Here is a 19051-nt window from a genome sequence, read left to right on the forward strand (position 1 = left end):
TGCAGAGCACTGGGTGAAACTGAGGAACCTCCCCGGACAGAGCCTTACGCGCACATCTCCCACTACGAGTGCGTTACGTTGGTGTTGACAGACTTCTCTCACCCTCCGGCACGAGGGATGCGAATCGCTCACAGGTACAACTCTGGGGCTGCGCAGAGAGCTAATGTCCTTTACTAATGCCAGCCCTGCCCGAGTGCTGCCCAGCTCCTGAGCCGGGGAGAGGATGGCAGGAGGCTCCGTGCCCCTTCTGTGTGCCGTGCTCCTTCATCAACCTGCCAGTGTTCCCCTCCATACCCTGCACCCTGGAAAATCGCAGCCTAAAGTCATTCAGAAAGAATCCGATGGACTCAGGATGAGGTCCTCAAAGCAGCCGGTGAGGTTTTAATACTCCCTGCTAAATTGCTACGGTTGTGCAAAGACCGGAGATCCCCAGGGCTGGAGCAAAGCAGATGCCTCTCCCGCGCCAGCGACCCCTCGCAGAGCTGCTGCTTCCCATCGGCTGCTGCCTGCGCTGCCTCCACGGGTCACCGGGGCAGTAAATATTTGCACAGGGCCGGACAAGGAGAAAGCAAACAGGGTTGCCTTATTTATGGGCCTTGGCAGCAGACTCCTTGGGCAGCTCCGAAACGTTTCCGTCCTCCCCGGAGCCCCAGCTGAGGCTCAGCCTCCCCCCGCCCTGCACCCCGGCCATGCCGGCGGCTCCGCAGGGTGCTGCCACCATGCCGGGAAGAGGTGGGGAACAGGCGGGTGGGAAGGAAAGAAGCAGGACAGGGATGTGAGGCCAGAGGCAGGGAGGACAGGGAGTTAAGTGTGAGTGACAAGACAGAGGGAGAGGGTGAGAGTCTGAATTCGCGGGAGCAAGCAAAGTGACATTGCATGGGTGGTTTTGAAGCTGTGTTTATTTTACCTGCAGGCTACAAGTAGGGAAGATGGATGTATCTGCTGGTCTGGTTCCCTGGCAGTCCCAGGGGCCCTTTCACGTGATGGTGAAGCCCCCACAAGGGTTAAACGCTGTTACCAAGCCCTTCCTTTCAGCAGAGGGAGAGTCCTGGCTCAGAGAGGCTTCCAAGAAGGTCAGTGAGACAGCCTGAACCCTTCCTGCTTGGACACGCGTGTGCCTGCCAGGACATACCCACGCGCACGCACACGCGTGTACACGTGAGACGAATCCTGCAGGGAGCGAGGGTCACTCCCTGCAACTGCTGCTGCCCCTGGCGCTGCACGGGCCAGAGCTGGGAAGAGGAGCCCCGGAGGAAGCAGGAGATGTCGGGAGCACTCCCGGCGTCTCCGGGTGGGAGGTCTGTGTCTCCGGCACGAGGAGCACCCGGAGCACAGTCCTGCCCAGTGCCTGCTCCAATGACACAAACCATGACCATACCTTGAAACAGCTGGGTGTCCCAAGTGTGCCTCATCTGCTTCCCTTTATCCGCCTAGAGACGGATGGCAGAAGGCAGAGGGGAAGGAGCTTGGGGATCACTGACCCCTCTTCATGCTGAGTGTCTGGGTTTAGGAAGGATTCAGACTTATTACAAACCTCCAGAGTTGTTGATTTCTTGGATTTCTGTCATGTCATGAGAAGCTTTCTCTGGGCTGAAAAGGGCAAGGGCATGTATCTTGTACCATAAACTTCTCTCAGATGAAGGTAAGCCCATGAGGCCAGGGGTTAAAAAGACCCCAACCAGGCTGGAAATAATAATACAGAGGAAGAGGGAGGGAAGGAAGGAATATGTGAACAACAGGATCCTGGTGGCTTTTTAGGAGGGGTCAAGATGGTTTGGTGGGGATGGAGAGTGTTTGCTATTGCGCTGGTGTCCAGCGTGAGGAGTTGTGCTGAGAGAAGCCCCATCCCTAAATTTGCTGATAGCTCAGAGGGATAATCTGTCCTGGCCTGTCGAGCCTGGTGCTGCCCATCGGTTTCCGCAGCCTGGTTGATGGAGTGCGTTATTTGCAAACCGTGACCAACACAGGCACTGGTCAGTCCATTGTTCGCTCCAGCAGTACCAGCAAGAGAGTTTCTCCTGACAGAGGGATTGATGGCAGCTGGCTGGAGCTCTCCGTTTGCTTTAGGATTCCTCTCCCAGGTAAATCCCACGGTGCGAATCGCTTCTCTTTCAGGCAGCCGTTTCACCAGCCAGCGAATGCGCGGGAGTGGGTTTGGGGGAGATCAGAGCAATCAGAGGTGGAAAGGGAAAGCCAAAGCAGCGTCCCCTCTGCAGTCCACACGGTGGGGTCACCTCGCAGCCGGTGTGAGGATCCCACATCGTCCCACCGTGGGGTTTTGTGCATCTGTGAGGTCCCCGCAGACCGCGTGGGGATCGCAGGTCAGTCCTCCAGGAGCGGCATCTCACCCAAAGCAGGCTGAGAAGCACATGAAATGGTCTGCGCTGCTGCATAAACGCACAAACCACGCTGCTTCCAATCCTTCTGAACCTGCCTAGGTGTTGTCACCCACCTAGAAGTAGCTCCCAGCCAGGGCTGGACCTTCTGGGCAAAGACCTCAGGGTATTTGTCATGAGGATGGAGGCTGGTGTTTCCCTCAGGGTTGAGGGAGAAAACAGCCCTGAAATAACAGCAGGAGCAGACCAGCGTGTGACCAGGGTTTGGGCTGAAAAAGGTTCACCTGCAGAACTTCCAAACCATCAGCCCTGGCTGGATCTGACTCTCTTGCCTTGCTCCTTCTGCCGTAATTTATCCCGCAGCAAAGTGAGACTAAACGGTTACCATATGGATTCGATAGCGCGCTGCACCTGTTTTCCACCGTCGATAACCACATGTGGTACAGCGTGATGGAGAGGCAGGGCTGTGTGTAAGTGCGCGTGTACAAATCAATCACAACACCGGTCCCGGTGGGGGCTGGTGCTTCACACCACCCCTCCAAGCTGGGCCAGCCGGGGCTGCTGGAGCCATGCTTCTCTCTTATGGAGCTGCTGGACCTAGAGAGGTCCTTGGTGGTTTGATGCCCCAAGGAACAAACCCTAAGTCATGCAGAAGTCCCAAAGGGGACGTTGCCAGGTCCTGCTACCAGAAGCAATGCAGCAGCCCGGCTGGGGTGTCCCACGGGGACAGGGACTGTGCCTGCCAAGGGAAACCTGCCTGGCGGGGGCACCGGGGTCCCCTCTGCCACCACCGGCAGTAGGAGAGCCACATGCCATATACCCACAAAAGGAAGAGGAATGGAACTTGGGAGCCATTTTGCTCTTGCAATCCGTATGTTTTCTTATATATAAGGAAATAAACTGTCGCTGGCCTACAGACACCATCTGACTGCAGTCCCAGGAATCTCTGGGATGAGTTTATAGATCTCTGCATAAACATGGCAGAAGAGGCGCAGGCTCATCTTGGGGCTGCTGCCTTCCAGGGAGGTGTTACAGCTCCGACGTCTGCGCTGTTTAGGGATGCCACTGTCCTGAGGGCATCTCCCTGGCACAGAAAAGCCACCGGTGGTGGGCAGAGGGGCAGAGCGATGCCACTGTGGGCGATGCTGGAGGACCCCCACATCAGGCAGGCTCCTGCCCTGAAGCCAAACCTGCCTCGCTGGGGGGCTGCGTGCAGGCAGACCCCCCATGACCCTGCCATGCCCGAGGAGGATTTGCTGAGACTCACACTTTGGCTGACTTTTTTGCAGTTGGAGGTCGTACTTTTTTAAAGGTCTTGCAGAAATAATGAGCCAAACTGATTTGCTTAATGCTGAAGAAAAGCCAGCACGTATTTTCTCTCCTTGGTGTAAGCGCACGGCAGTGACAGAGATGGAGCACCCATCCACCTCCTGGAGCCCCGGTGTAAGGGCAGGGCTGGGAGAGCAGCAGCACAGGGGTACCCCCAGCTCCAAGCAGCCCCTCGGGCTGTGCTGGGGGCTCTCAGCACCCCCAGATCACCATGACCCTCTGGCCATTCACCAGGACCCCCATGCAATGCCTGCCACCCCCCAGGCGGGCTTGTCCTCACACTGCTGTGCCCTGGAAGGTGCAGGAAGCAACGGCATGGATTAGGTGCTGCTAGGAGGGACAACATGCTTGAATGGCCCCCACTGACCCCCACTGCGGCCAGCTCTGCCCGTACAGCACCTCCAGCACCCATGATGGGGCATGTTCTGGGGGGCTCAGGGGCTCCCAGCCCATCCCAGCAGCTGGCACTGGTTTTACCAACCATCCCAAGCTCAAGGATGGACCTGGTGATCCAGGAGGTCCCCAGACCCTGGACGTCTGCCGCTCGTGCAGAGGTGGAGAAATGGATGCTCTTGCTCTGCAGCCGGATGGAATGGTATCTCCTCTCACCCGTTTCCACTTTGTCCCTCCCCAAACACTAAAATATTTATGTCAAAAGTAGACATTAAAATTTAAGGAAAGCTAAATAGAAATTAAACTTGTGTATTTTGAGAGGAAATGAGTCCCGTAAGGTGATCATGCTGCTATGCACAGATGATTGATGTCAGTTTATTTATCTGCTACCACTAAATGCTTGCAAAGGAGAGAAGAAAAGAACACAGCTGAGATCTGCGGGTCAGGCACAGCTCCAGCAACTTCGGCAGTGTCCAAGACGAGAGCTGGGCAGCCCTGATCAGCCACGGTGATGGCCCTGGGCAGCACAAACTGAGATTAAAGCTCTTGGACTTCCACAGTGCAGATCCGGGGCCTCTCACTGTTCTTTTTTCCTTTTTCCTGTTTCCTTCCCCCTTCCCTTCTCATTTTTTTCCCTTCTTCTCTTCCCTTCTCTTCTCTTCCCTTCTCTTCCCTTCTCTTCCCTTCTCTCCTCTCCTCTCCTCTCCTCTCCTCTCCTCTCCTCTCCTCTCCTCTCCTCTCCTCCCCTCTCCTCTCCTCTCCTCTCCTCTCCTCTCCTCTCCTCTCCTCTCCTCTCCTCTCCTCTCCTCTCCTCTCCTCTCCTCCCCTCCTTCATTTTTTCTTCTCTTCTTTTTCCCATCACTGTCAAGAAAATCACCCTTACCCATCAGAAGCGCCTTGATAGCTTCTCTCAAGGACTCTGCCCCTGCTGTGGATACCACCCCACTATTTGCTGGCCGTGTCATTAAGCGGGTAATATCTTGCTCTCCCGTGCCTGGAGATCCCGGAGCCGCTTTTGCTGGCTCTATTCCCCTTTCCTTATGAGGCTGCTTCGTTGGCCTGGCTACTATTTGCATAATGGTGCCCATAATCACTTGAGGAGGAAATCATTTCCTTTCACTGGAACTGGGGACCTTTTCATTGCATTTATTTATATATATACATTCCTGAAAGCCGTGCACTGACAGATGCTGGAAGCGGCCGCCCCCTTGCAATGCAATCAGACACCCCTCCGCCCAGGCCTTGCCGCTTCCTTTTGACAGTCTTTTTTTTTTTTTTTCCCCAGCAGAAAACAAGGATTGCTGATTGAACAGTGGTGCTTTTGCAAACGCCGTTCATTGGGTCCCAGCCATCTGTTAATGCGTTCAAGGTTATCCAGGGGCTGACTCACGCTCATGTCTCTCTCATTCTCTCTCTCTCCAAATCCTGCTCTTCCCCGTTTTACACTTCCTTGGAAAGAGATCTGTGACATGGCATGTTTGACACCCAAGGAAGCGTTAGTCATTGCTTACTAGTTGCTAGGTGACGGTGTCCTCCTGCTGTGGGCTCTGTCACACTTGTCCCAGGGATGCCATCCCTCCCACCGGTCCCCTGCTCCGAGCAGGGGCAGCTGCTCCGGGGAGCCGGGGCGGACGGGGCTCCAGCCCCCCCTCCGCGCTTCAGCTTCGGGAAAAGGAGCTCTTACGCATCAACCATCCTCTTCCAAATTCATCGCTCCGGTATCCTTGTTTAGTGGGTGAATAAATATGTATATGTAAATAAAGCCAGGAGACGGAAAGAAAACTCTTGCTCCAGGAATGCACAGTCAGAGAGAGCAAAAAAAGGGGGAGCAGGGGGGAGAGAGGAAGAAGAGAAATGAGGAAGCATGAGAGGAGTGGTCCCAGCAAGGTGTAAATAGAGAAATGACGAGGCCACCTCCCAGCACAAGCATCCAGCCCGGCGCAGGGAAAGGTGCACGTGCGGCTTGCTCTGCGTGCAGCAGACCCGTGCTTACGGGGGAGGCTCTGCCCGAGAACTCTGCAAGAAAAGTCGAGCACAAATCCCGCTGAATTAACCCAAAAGCACACCCCCGAAGGCCCTGCGGGACCGTCCCCTCAGGCAGAGCCTGGCCGAGGACAGCCAGGTGCTGCAGGTGAGAGCTTGGACCAAACCGTGTCCCAGGATGGGCTCGTCCCAGCAGCACCGCGTCTGCCCGCAGAGCTGGGGGTGCGGGAAAGCTGCTGCCCCCCCGGGGAGGATGGAGCCAAGGCACTGGTGTCCCACGAGGCTCCTGCCCTGTGCTCAAGCACCTACGGGACACACTACCGGATCCCTCCCGGCAGGAGAACCCAGCCCAGCCGCTGCCTCTGGCTGCTCCCGGGAAAGCAGAGCAGAGCAGGGAAGCTCGGAGCAGGAACTGGGCAGGACTTCTCCAACCAAGTGAAGAGAGTTTGGGGTTGGTTTTGTTGTGGGTTGTTTTTTTTTCTTTCCCCTGGAAAAACGCTGATGTGTCAAAACAAAGATTTTTTTTTTACAGGCATGTGCTAGTTTCGGCTTAACTCTTTTCAGGAATTGCTGCTCAAAACTGAGAAGCAAGAGGGTGCTCCCGTCCTGTTGCGTCCCTTCCCTTCCCTTCCCTTCCCTTCCCTTCCCTTCCCTTCCCTTTCCCTTCCCTTCCCTTCCCTTCCCTTCCCTTCCCTTCCCTTCCCTTCCCTTCCCTTCCCTTCCCTTCCCTTCCCTTCCCTCCCCTCCCCTCCCCTCCCTTCCCTTCCCTTCCCTTCCCTTCCCTTCCCTCCCCTCCCCTCCCTTCCCTTCCCTTCCCTTCCCTTCCCTTCCCTCCCCTCCCCTCCCCTCCCCTCCCCTCCCCTCCCCTCCCCTTCCCTTCCCTCCCCTCCCCTCCCTTCCCTTCCCTTCCCTTTCCCTTCCCTTCCCTTCCCTTCCCTTCCCTTCCCTTCCCTTCCCTTCCCTTCCCTTCCCTTTCCCTTCCCATCCATCCCATCCCTGCTGCCCTGCCAGCCATGTCCCCCCCCTTCCCTTTCCCTTCCCTTTCCCTTCCCATCCATCCCATCCCTGCTGCCCTGCCAGCCATGTCCCCCCACTGTGAGCTGCCAGCCCCATGGGGACACAGAGCAGGGGGACCAAGGACGAGTCCTGCTCCAACTGGTGCCCTCCTGGCTCTTCCAGGATCCCGGCTCTCTGGGCACGGGGCTGGGGGCAGGAGAAGGGTTGCTCTCTCCAGATGTGGTTTTGATTAGAAGCTTTTGGAATAAAAATGAGCAAGTAAAGCACAAAACAGTCTCACTGACATCGCTCTACACTTCCTGTAAATGTTTCTGTTTTGATTAACCAACATTCCTCGTGAAAATCATCTCCTGCGTCCCCCCCTGCCTTAAAAAAACCCCAGATTGCCCTCACCACAGAGCAAGGTGGTGGGTTTAACCTCCCGAAAGGAAGGTGTGGGTGTCAGCACATGGCTTTTGTCCAGTGAAATACAACCCCACGGCATCTCTGACCACAGTCCCTCCATGCCTCGGATCCCCCCCCCCGGCCCCGCGCTTGGAGGAGCTGGGGCTGCCGCAGGGTGGGCAGCAGAGACCCAAATCAAACGAGTTATTTGCAAAGGGAAGGTTTCATGGTCAGTGCCAGCATTGTGGGGAGTTTGGGGAGATGTCCCACAGCACCTCTGGCCTGCACCCGTCCCAGCCGCCTCCCCTTCACCCCGGGCATCCCCCAGGTCCAAGGCATAAAGGGGTCTCTGTGCCCGGCGCTGGGCTGGCCGCAGCCGCTATCGGAGGAAATCTGCAGCCCTTCTAACTCCACTTAAGAGACTCAAATCCTATTTAATGAACGATCATTAACTGGGGACATTTCAGATGAGAAAATTGTTTTAGGAACGAGCAATTAAATCCTAATGCTTAGATCACGTAACTCATTTCTAATTAAACTCACTGTAAATTATAGCAACGGTATTTATTTTTAATGAGAAATAAAACTGAAAAGAAATTGCGGCCCTTCAAAAAAATGAAATGAGCCGGGGGGAGGTAGAGAGGGAGCGAGCGATGGAGGGGAAAGGAGCAGAGAGCAGCGAGAGAGTTCCAAAACAGGCAGAAAAAGGCTATTAAAGGCCTCCCCAATGGACTAGAGCAGCAGCCAAGCAGCGGTCTCCATTCCTTCTCTGCGCCTGAGGACCTCCTGGCAACAGCTATTTATATTTCTGACCTTTCCCAAAGGTGGGTAAACCTCCGGAGCTGTGGCTCTTGGGGGTTTTGCCACTGGGAAGCGGACTCTCTTCCCCCTCTCTCCAGATACAGCTGCGGCGTGACAAGGAAAAATGGTGCCCATATGGAGACATTAATGATCAGAGGTTCAAAGCAAGCACGGAAGGATCGACTGCTCTCCCAGCATATATTAATCACATCCATCACGGCGCGGCTCTGGGCAACGGCGGGGGAGTGGCAGGCGGCGGCCGGCGGGGAAGCCCGGCAGCGGGATGGGGAAGGATGCTGATGGGGATGGGGAAGGATGCTGATGGGAGTGGAGAGGGATGTAACACTTCGGGATTGGGTTTGATGGAAGCTGGGCAAAGAAATTTGGGGCTTGCCAAGGCTGTGGGTCGAGGATTGTCCTCTCATGGACTCAGAAGTCTCCGGGAACTTCTCACAGGACTTGATGTACATGGAGGAGGAGGGAGGGAAGCATCAGCATCTGAGTGTCCACGGCAGGTGGAACCCGCAATTAACTGCTTAGGGCAGACAAAATACATTCCAAGTCATTACTGCAAACTCAGCAAGGATGCGTAGCTGTGGAATAAACATCCACGTGCAAGCGTGCATCTGTTGCTAACTCGAGTAAATAATCCCTTGCTACCCAACACACCAAAGCCCTCCAGGCCGATTACGCAGCACCATCGCAATCACGCTACACTGGAATCTTTCACCCAGGGACCTCAAAGCACTTTACAAACAGCAATTAATTCGAATCACTACCTTTCCGATAGCTCGTTTACCCTTAATTTTCAGATGGGGAAACTGAGGTACAAGGCTGAGGTCTGACTCACCCACCGGCACCCGCAGGAATGAGGAGCAGAGCCCCGGCTGCTGCCCTGGGCTGGGTGACCCAGCCATTCTCCAACAACCTCCCCGACCCCCCCGGACACGCCGACAGCCCCCCCCACGGCGCCCTATGGCACCACGCTGCGGGTGTATAAGCTGTACGAAGGGATAGCCCCGTTCCGTAGGCCAGGAGTTTATTTTTAGCGGAAAACATGCTGGTTTGCATCCAATAACGATGGGCTTAACCCCACAAAGTCGAGTTCACGCCAAGCCTGCTCGGAGATTCATAAAAGTTTAATGTTTTTCAGCAATGTTTCCGCTCTCTCAATGCCATCTGCGCCTCGCCGGGACGGAGCTGGAGGTGCAGAGGAGAGGGCTGGTCTCCATCTCCCCGCTGCAGCCGGAGCAGAGGAATACTGGGGCTCACCCGGGCTCAGCGGAGACCAGGTCAGCCCTGGGGGGGTGCAGGCTGGGGACAGAAAGGATCCTGGCCAAGAAATGCCTGGCTGAGCCAAGCCCAGATGCAACTCTTGTGCAGTGAAGGTAACGGTGCTCCTCTTTCCGGAGGAGAGAGGGGTGTCCCGGATCTCATCCCTGAGCTGGAGATGGTGCTGCAGAAGGGAAGGAGCAACAGCCGCTCACCATCCTATTGCTCATCGTCGCACGCCGGGGCTGTCCTGCGGCACCAACGCAAAGGCGGTGGGTGCAACCCCTTGGTGAAACCTCTCATGGGTGCACGACAGGGTGCACATCACCAAGAGCATGCCGAAAACGGAGCCGGAGCTTGGAGCAAAAAAGCCTCCCTCAGCTTCCCGGAAACATTCCCATGAGGCCCCCGGGGAGCTTTTCCTTTCGCGCTGGCTCTGTTTAAACAAGCTCAGCGCCTCGGCACAATGGTGCACGCTCCTTCCCCGAAAGCCTCACTAATGACTTTTGAGAAGGGGCCCTCGCAGGCCGTTAAGTCAGCGTCGGATTTAGCGTGCGCGGTGTGGCTTGCCAGCTGTCTGCACGCGGATTTAAATCTGATCGGCGTGGAACAGCGGCAGCTCCGGCGCTGGGCTTCGGACAAAAGTCGTGATTATTCCCCTCCTCCCGACAAAGCCGGCTGTGTCCAAAGGCTTCCTGGCCATCGCAGCGCCGCCGTCCCCGCTGGCACTGTCCGTGAAATAGCTGCACATGGGCGCTGACACTGCAAACTCTTTCCTCCATGGATATATTCTCATCACACCAAGCTGCAACCAAAATACTGGCACTAGTGGTGGCTGTGTTGGGCCAGGATGGATGTGTGCAGCTGGGGAGAAAGGGGTGATGGGGACATGGATGTCTGTCCTGCCTTTACCCCTTTTACGGAAAGAAGAGGAATCCTCGGATACCTGGGGCCATGCACAGAGCATCTCCCTCCCGCGGGATGATCAGAGTCCTTGTCCCCGGCTCTGCCTTTGCTTCTTTGCTGCAATCACATCACAGGACAAGGTCGGGTAGGAATGGACCTCAGGGGTCACCTGGTCCCACCTCCTGCTCAGCGTGCCTCAACTTACCCCTGCACCCTGGGGCTGCGTCAGACCCCAAATGCTGCGGGTCCAACACTTTCCCAAAGAGCTGGCATGCGTAAAGCTCTACATAAAGCACCTGGAATGGGGCCAGACCCAGCATTTGGGGTGTTCTGCTTTCCCCACTGAAAAATCAGGAAAAAATAATCAGCTTTTAGGGTCGTTCCTGACTCTGGGGGACTCGGAGCCGCTCAGGGCTGGGCTGGGCTGAACTGGGGTTGGTGGTTGGCTGCTCAGGCACCACGCTGCCAAAACGGGAGGCACCGGTGGTGGGTGGCGGGGATGAGGGTCCCGTTCTTGTCTTTTCCCAAAGGTTGGTTTATTTGTTTCTGCAGAAATGACTGGAAGAAAGGTCCTCTTCTGTCTAGGCTTGGGCCACAAAATAAAGAAGGGGGACACGAGCGGGAGGGAAATGGTGTTAATGGGCAATGACACACTTGCTGCCCCACAGCAGGTGACACATAGGTCCCTGCATCAGGCTGGCGGAGAGCAATGCATCCCGGCATGGCATGTGCGAGAGAGAAAGGACAGTGCAGAAGTAGTCCCATCTCTAGGGCTTTTTCCCCCGTAATAAAAGAAACACTGATTTGAAAGATCCAAACCACCTACACCCCAAATGTCAAGTGGAAATGGGGCCATCTTGAGTCTCCCCTACCCCATCCCTGACCCAGCAGCCTGAAAACCTCTCAGGGGAATCTGACATGAATTTTCATCACTCCCCTCTGTGTGTTTTCTGTCACCAGATCTCAGGAGGAGGGTTTCCTCTCCAGTTTGCAACTGGAGATTCAGTGGTGCATCCCCAGCTGGGACTAATTTTTCGCACTTCAGTATTGATGTTTTAGCTCTGAGGGCTTGGAAGGCTGTCACCTATAGCTGTTCTTGGTTATTTCCCAACATGAAACAGCCAAGTCCCCAAGCTTTTCTCGGTCCAGCCATGTTTTTGCTCGAAACTTCCTCCTATTCTGCGAGGTAAGCAAGACAAGACGAACGTGACTCTCTAATATCTGTTCCTCGCCCTTTGAGCATTTAAGCCCCACACCCGAAGGCAGGCGCCTTCATCTGATGCCCTGTGGGTCATCTCCAACCCCAGGCACAACCTTGCCCGTGCGCAGACCGACGGAGGGGTGACTCCTATTCGTGCTGCCCCAGAGGCTTCCATAGGGATCGTGCGCACGTGGCCAGACAATCCGGAGCCAGGGCTGGTCCTGGGACCGTGTGTGTGTGTAGGAGGTGGCAGAGAGATGTGCGAACACCCAGGTCAGGGCGGGTTCAAGTGCACAGTGTCCAAGGGGAAGCATTGCCTTGCACTGGGGCTGGTCGGGGAGGAGCATCGCAGGAGCTTCTCAATGGGACCTGGGCTTCGGCAACAGGACAAGAGGTAACGGGCACAAACTTGACCATAGGAAGTTCCATCTCAACACGAGGAGGAACTTCTTTCCTTTAAGGGTGGCAGAGCCCTGGCCCAGGCTGCCCAGAGAGGTGGTGGAGTCTCCGTCTCTGGAGACATTCCAAACCCCACCTGGGGGCGTTCCTGTGCCACCTGCTCTGGGTGACCCTGCTCTGGCCGGGGGTTGGACTGGGTGATCTCCAGAGGTCCCTTCCAACCCCTGCCATTCTCTGATTCTGTGATTCTTCCTTGCAAGGGGCAATGAGAGAGTCCTTCAAACCCCGAAAGCCTGTGCTATCACATGCGTGGTTTTAGCACCGGGAGGTTATTAACGGTGGTAGGTGTCCGTCTGCTCTTTGAACCGGGAGATTCCCAGCGAGCAGAATTCACCCTGCCCTTGCTCCTCTTCTTCTTCGCTCCACCTTAGATGGAGGCAGCAGGAGACACGGCCCGGCCGGCAGGGAGGTAGCCGAGTCAGCACTCCAGCTGCCCAATTTAGCCCCGCTGTTTCTGTCTGAAATGGCATGTGCACATGGGAGAGGCCCGGCTGCGGGCTGCCTCACCAGGTCAATGTTAAACACATGCCCCTTCAGAAAGATTATATGGAGCCTGTTTTCCACAGCCTCAGACAGCTGTGCTCTGGCAGTATCGTCTGTCTTTTAATGGTGCCCTGCAGAGCTCTGAAGTTGCCACAATTCGGGGGCAAGGGGAAGAAAGAAAGTGAGCAAAGGAACGCAGGAGGCGGCAGCGGGAAGAAGCATCGGACCCTTCGCACAGGCAGCCCCTTACACCGACCCTGCTGCTGCTTATCGGGGCCGGGATCGGCAGCCCGGCATGGCAGGTGACAACGGGAAGGGTCATTAGTGAGAGAGTTGGGTTTCTGCCCTTCTCATGGTCCCCCGATGGAGAAACGCCCCGCGGAGCAGGCCCTCGCCTCCACCAAACACCAGCCCAGCCCTGTAACCGGAGCCCGGGCAGGAGGACAGGTCGGAGCCTAATGACTTCCAACTCCCGGACTAAGGAAACAGCAACCAAAGGGCTCGTTACTGATATAAAGAACTACTGTGCTGCCCTGACACCTTCAGCTCTTGATCTATTTAACCACCTGCCTGGGGAGCAAGGAGAGGCTTTGGTACCCTCTGGCTTGCAGGCACTGGGTCTCTCCTGGCTCTCTTAGTGGGATGCAGCATCCCCGCTCAACAGCGGAGCATCCTTGTTCGGATGTGGGCTGCCTCTGCCCTGCCACCGGCCATGCATTTCACAGGGATGGAGCTCTGAAGGATGGGGACCAGGAGGACAGCTCTGATAGCAGCCGCCCCACGAGGTAGCGCGTGGGTCCCCGCGCAAGCTTATTCCCCTCTGAGGGTGTTTGTCCTCTGGGTTGTGCATCCAAGGAAATGGCAGCTGGGATGCTGAGGAAGGGGAACACATGGAGGCAGAGCAATGGGAAGGGTTGAAGACGTCTGGGGAGCGGCGGGGGAGGAATTCCTCCCTGAAATGGATGACGGTATTAGATCCAGATCAACCCAGGAGCTAAAACGTCCACAGCTCAAGTCTGCGGTTTGGAGCCAGGCCCTGTAGGAGCCGGAGCATTAACACCCACACCACCTTCCCGCTCGGTAAGCCTGCCCATCCGCATGTCTCCCTGCGAGGAGGCACAAGGGCCTTCCCCAGCTGTACGGAGCTGCCCCAGATAAATACCCGACAGCTGTAACAGAGAAAAATGGAGCTGGTTCTCTAACTGCCAGCATGAGCCAATCCATCACACTGGTCCTGGCACCTCTTTTCGGAAGGGAATCAAAGGGCTCCTTAGTGAGAAGGGATGAAATGACAGGTAGAAAGGCCAGAGGATAAATCCTGCTGCCTACTGGGACTGTTAAATATTAGGAGAGATTAGTGTCTGACAGGGGAGAGTAGGGCAGCAGCTCTGCTAAACAGCCAAAGAAATGCGTGGAATTCCTCCCCCTTTGTCAGTGGCAACGCACAACACTCAGGGTGGAATAAAAGGGGGGAAGAAAATATACCTTTCCCTACTTTAAATTAAGAAAGGAGCCCGCGCAGAAGCCTGTACCTCGCTCAGCCCTTCCCAGAGCGGCCTGGGATGGGGCAGCAGCGTGAGGGTGCTGCTGGAGGGGGAGCTGAGAGGTGGCGCAGTGCTCTGGCTCCACACCCTCTGCCCAGCATCCTCTCCCCATCCTGCTCCTGCACATGACCTGCTTAAATCACAGCCCCTCCGAGGGGGGACCTCTCTGGGAAGGCGCTGACACAAGAAGGGGAGGACGGACGCAGCAAAAGGCTGCCCAGAGACATCTGCTCTTCTGTCCCTCCTTCTCCCCCTGTATCCCCAGGTGGTCGGGTGCTTCTCTCCTTCCCCCGCACCTGAGGTACAGAGGTCTCTTGGAAGTCTGGGATATTCACCCTGCTGATCCGCCATACACCAAAGGCAAGGGCAGCCCGCAGCCATCTCTGCCCAAAGGCTATTTCCGAGGAGCACGTGGGCGTCTCACAGCATTTTCAGCCCCCTCTGCAAGTCTCTTTTACACCCCATTATAGAAGTCCTCCCAGGAAGTGACCGCTTTTTCTCGTTACAGAGAAATGAAAGCAGGCTGCAGCTCGCAGGCTGCAAATCAGACACCTCATCACGAGCAGCTCCAACAACCGCCGTGCAGCCGGTGGGGCCATGACACCGCAGCACCCACTGACCGAGCCCAGGTGCCGGGTTACGGGGACAGGGGACAGTGGGAAGAGTGGGCGGGGGGAGAAACAAGGAGCTCCCACCTTCCTTTCCTTGTACCTGCACCTGAAGGCGTGATGAAGGCAGGATTTTCCCACCGCTTACGCCTTTGTGCACCAACTGCACCATTTTTCTCTGCACGAGCGGCATTCACAGCCTGGCTTTCATTGCATCAAGAGGTCCAGAGGGGCAAGTCACCAAAGGGAGAAAAGAGAGAGACCCCCCCCCTGCTCCTTGCTTGGGGTTCCCCTGGCTCCCATCTTTCTTCCTGTCCCTTCCTTTGGCCGTCATCCCGCCAGACGGGACACCAGCTGGTTGGCTAACATCATCCTCGATGTTAGCCACCACAGCCACACTGGCTCTCCGGGTACTTTCCCCATCTGGGGAGCAGAGGCGGGAGCTGGGAAAGGTGGGTGCTGGGAGGAGGAGGGGTCCGGCAGGGATCAGGGGGTCAATCCAGCTCAGGCAGATTATACAAAATGATAGTTTCCATTTCCTTGCTAAGGCGTCATAAAGCGCTTTGCTCAGACCAGTAAAATACATGTGATGGGGCTTAAAATATTAAAAAATTGGCCAATTTTCATACTTTCGATGTCTGGCATGTCACGGCTTATTAACCAGCCGAAAAGCTTCTGTGTCAGGGACAGGTGAGTTGGGGATGTGTGTGTGTGTGTGTGTGTGTACGCACACGTGTGCGACCGGGCAGGGAGGAGGAGGTGAGTTGGATGTGGAGGGAGCAGAAGGGCTCCTCCACCTGACACAAGCGCGGCGAGCTTTGGGTTGAGGCGGGACTTAGTCAAGAGGGGCTAGACTGTCAAATTCAGGCCCATCCTAAAATGAAATTCAGAAATTTGTCAGACTCCCATCTTGAACTAGTTATGTTTCTTCCCTCAATTACCCCGCTGGAAAGCTATTTTATAAACTCCCCCATCTGATGATTAGGAGAAACCTCCTTCAATTTTTCGCTGACATTTATTCACGACAGGTTTCTACCAATTTATGCTTATGCCAACAGCGTCCTTCCACTTACAGAGTTCCTTGCATTCCTGGGTGTTTCCTCTCCAATGTATTTATAGGCAGCCATCATAAACATCTTAGCCTCTGTTTTGTCTCTGTACTACACAAGCCAAACTCTTTCAGAACCTGTTGTCCTGTCCGTGCCTGCTGAACTACATTTGCTCCTCTGTTTGGGGAAAAAAATAATCCACAGATGACTTGTGTCAACATCAAATCAATAAGTCTCATCCCATCTCCTCGTTTTCAGTAAAAATCCCAAATCTGTTGGCCTAAGTACTCCTTTCTAACAAGCAAACCATGATACCCACTACCATTTTCAAGCATACTCAATGCGAGATGAGAGCTGAACAGATCAACCAGAAGGCAGAGAATCTGTTTCCAGTAAGACCATAGGGTTGAGCAGGTGTTTAGCCCATCCACGTTGGAGAAACCAGGCCCAGCAGAAAAAAGGCTCTCTTGGAAGGGAACACCTCTCCTACAAAGACAAGCTGGGAGCGTTGGGGTTGTTCAGCCTGCAGAAGAGAAGGCTCTGGGGAGACCTCGTGGTGGCCTTTCAGTACTTAAAGGAGGCTTATGAGAAAGGTGGGGACAGACAGAAAGATAGGAGATGGGGTAACGGTTTTAAACTGGAAGAGGGGAGATTTAGATGAGATCTCAGGAAGGAATTCTTTGCTGGGAGGGCGGTGAGCCCCTGGCCCAGGTTGCCCAGAGAAGCTGTGGCTGCCCCATCCCTGGAGGGGTTCAAGGCCAGGTTGGACGGGGCTTGGAGCAACCTGGTCTGGTGGGAGGTGTCCCTGCCCAGGGCAGGGGGTGGCACTGGGTGGTCCTTAAGGTCCCTTCCAACCTGAACCATTCTATGATTCTAAGGCTCTGCTGGGTGGGTTTGGATGAGGAGCGGGGCAATGGCTGCTCTGTGCAAGGCCATTGCGGCAGCATAAGGAGGATGGGTGCTGTCTCCCAGGACAGAGGAAGGTGGCAGAAACTGTGCAGCTCACACCAGACAAAGTACGGGACAACCGGCGAGGCTGGCATTTATTTCAGACAGCTGTAAAGGGCCAGACACCCCTGCCTGCCCCACCTGGCTGGTCTGCGGTAGTGCCATGGACCACTGCTGCCCACCCAGCCCTGCCCTCAGGGTACTCTCCACATCCCCCCGCACTTCCAGTGCTCCCTGCCTGCATCCCCAGCACTCCTGCCAGCGTCTGGGGAGACAGGAGGGTGATGGCACCATTGCTCTTCTCCCTAAGGGTCTTTTCCAGCAACCACCCCCCAGGAACCCCCCTCCTGAGAACTTGCAGATGATCCCACATCCCTCTGAGTTCTGGTGGCACTGAAGCATGGTAAGGACATTCTATGGCACAGCGATGCAACACCGCAACACTCTTCTTCTGTCCACCCTCTTGGGGCTGTTGTAGAAGCCCACTGCAACTAAGATCTGGCCAAGATGCATCTCCCAAGGCTTCCAATTCCAGCTGAGAGCTGTCTGCACCCACAGCGTGTAATGATTGCTGAAAGCACTTGCAGAGGCCGTTTGTCGTGGGCACAGATCTGAGACAACCCCTAGCTGTTTCCTTCCCAGTCCACGAGCTGTCCAGAAGCTGCTTGAAGCCATGGGAAGGCTGCAGAGATCCCAGCCCCGTTCCAGCCTGGTCTCGGAAAGGATGCTCTTCAGGACCTGAACTTCTCAGTGCTCCGGAGCCCTGAACGGGGCCATCAGCAGACAAACAGCAGCTTCTCTGAATCCTCCCGTCTGCTGGCTCTGTGCTGCTTGCTCTGGCTGCAGCAGGTTGTGTCACATCTGAGAGAGCAGGTAAAGCAAACACCGCCGTTCTCTGCAGCTGGCAGCAGCCCCTGCGGGGACCACAGCACCCGCGGTAGCTGCGGGCTGGCAGGTGCCCCGTCGTCGCCACTGGCATCGCCAATGTTATCTTTGGATGCGAAACCTGGGGCAAATTGAGCGCTTGGAAGAGGACGGGCTCTCCTGGGTCAAATTAGTCATTCCTCGTTAGAAAAGCCCTGCTGGTTTCTTTGTTTCTCTTGCTCTCCAGTGTACCTAGATAAATACATTTTCTAATTCTCCAAGTCCCACCGAATAGGAGAGTGGCGAGGTGAGAATATTAAAGCTGCGGATTACCGAGCGCTTCCCGTGAATTGAGACTCCAGCAGAGGGATGATGGGGAGGGAGGCTGGGGGGGTAAACTGCAGAGGGGGGGGAAAACCTGGGAAGGGAAGGAGGGAGGCAGAGGAAGGAGAAAGAGGATGGAGGAGGGAATGCCAGAGGAGAGAGCACATGGAGGAAACGGAGAAAGCCGATGGAGGAGAGCAGAAGGGGGAGAGCTGGGCTGCGGAGAGGTTTGGCAGCTGCTGAAAGTGTTACGCATTTCAATTTTTAATGATTCAAAAATACAACCATTAACATGTCAGAGGCAGAGGTAAATGGCAGGGTTTTTTACAAGCCCTAATGTCTTTGAAGAACAAATGCCATATAAAAGGGAGGCTTTTAAGGCATTTTGGCTGGGCCGTGCCGCACTCCCCCTCTTTCCAGGGGAGTGCTCCCCCTCCAAGGCTGCCGATGTTTGCATCATTTTGTTTTGGTTGGTTTTTTCTCCTTTTTTATTTTTCCTCCAATCTCTCTCTCTCTCCCTCTCTGTCTGGGGTTCTCCAGTTCGCAACACAAACCTGTGAAATCAGGAACGTTCTGCTCTTTGCTCCCAACATCCCCTGGCAAACGGATTTGCATCAGGTGCAGACAGTGACAAACTTGGCGCCGTTCTTCCTAATTTCAGCTGAGAAATTTCCCTCCTGCCTCAGTGATTTAGCCTGCTGCTCTCTCTGCCTGCTTCTCTCCGGGTCCCCCTTGTTCTCTGCCTTCTCGTCCTATTGCCCTGGCCGCAGAGACGCTTGTAAGATGGAGAAGCAACCAAAAAAAACCAAACCAAGTTGTCTAGGTAGGAAGGACTGTAAACTCGAGAGGGGGGAAAGGTGCTCCAGAAGGGTCTCCGATGCAGGATACTCAGCCATAGCTGAGATCCTCCACTCCTGGTGATGCAGCCGGCTCCGATGCGTGTGATCGCATCTTCCAGCAGCTGTGGGCACTGGCAGCAGATGCCATCGGCTGAGGCAGGTATACAGGTATTGCAGGTGTGGATGCTGCCTGGAAATGGGATGAGGTAGCAGGTATTTACCTACCACGCAGCACGGCGCGTTCCTGCCCGACCTGAATGACCAGGGGTGTCGATCCCAGCCACAAGGCTCTGGAGGGAGGAGGAATCGGG

Source organism: Larus michahellis, chromosome 9, assembly GCF_964199755.1.
Source record: "Larus michahellis chromosome 9, bLarMic1.1, whole genome shotgun sequence".
NCBI classification, from domain to species: Eukaryota; Metazoa; Chordata; class Aves; order Charadriiformes; family Laridae; genus Larus; species Larus michahellis.